The following is a 1,172-nucleotide window of genomic DNA, read 5'->3' as shown; positions in this document are numbered from 1 at the left end:
GATTCTCTTTAGACAATGGCCAAAGCCATTTCTCTGGTCAAAATGAATGAAAAGTATTAGTAATCCAAAGACATACAGAGAAACTAAATCAGAATGTTCCTTAGATCTCAGGAGTAACATCTCAGCCTAGACTACATAACAAGAATTTCTCAAAGTTAATGTCAGAAAAAAATATTACTTACAGTGTATACTACTGTAAGGTGTCAAAATGCCTCAGCACACATATATGTTTTGTTGATATGCCTTCATAATTATTGAATAGGCAGCATTATAGGTAAGGATATTTGGCCTGTGAGAAGCAATGGAAAGTGAGAGCCAATAATATCAAGCAAAATATAAGACAATAAAAATATACTGATATTTTCTAGACTTAGTATAAAAGAAGTCAATTTCAACATCCATAACCAAACTCAAAACCATCAATTCTCACAGTATATCTTATCTAAAATTAAAAGATGATTAATGAAAAACTTATAATATCATCCAGAATATATCTACAGTTATGCATAGAAAATTTTGTTAAGAGAGTAGAATGTATTCAAATTATGGGTTAAGTGACAGCTTTTATCTTATTAAGTTAAGAGCTAGCTCTTATGAAAAGTCACAACAAATACACACACAAACACACACACACACACACACACACACACACATGCACGCGCACATGCACACACAGGTTAGGACTGCAAGAGCATTGGGACATTCAATGCAATGAAATCCCAAAAATGCTCAACAGAATAATAATAGGCAAAATAAGCCAGCAGAAATGGCAAGGAGATGATCACTATATAAAGAATGATAGCTGATGGGGAACTGTTCATTGTCTCTGTTGCAACAATGTCTAGAATAATCAGGCACCGGTCAAAAGTCTTGAGTGTAAACAGTAGGTAAGATGGCAATCGGTTAAACATCCCATCAGTTTAGAGGGAGGAGAATCTCAGGATGCCATACTTTTCTTGCAGGAGAATGTGTGTGTAGCCCTCTTAAGTTCCGGTGAGATCCCCTTGAAGAAGTAGGCAAGAGCAGCTGTGAATCAGTACCAGGCTGAACCAAGAAGCCTCAGGAAAGGAAAAAATGCTCCACTTACTGATTTGCTATGCAAAGACAGTTAGCCAGCCAATCAGACAGACAATCAAGAACTGGGGAAAAATTACCAATGAATCTTGAAATCT

This window comes from Peromyscus maniculatus, chromosome 1 (assembly GCF_049852395.1).
Source record: "Peromyscus maniculatus bairdii isolate BWxNUB_F1_BW_parent chromosome 1, HU_Pman_BW_mat_3.1, whole genome shotgun sequence".
Taxonomy (NCBI): domain Eukaryota; kingdom Metazoa; phylum Chordata; class Mammalia; order Rodentia; family Cricetidae; genus Peromyscus; species Peromyscus maniculatus.
The sequence above is the reverse complement of the archived record's forward strand: the minus strand, read 5'-3'. Positions refer to the sequence as shown.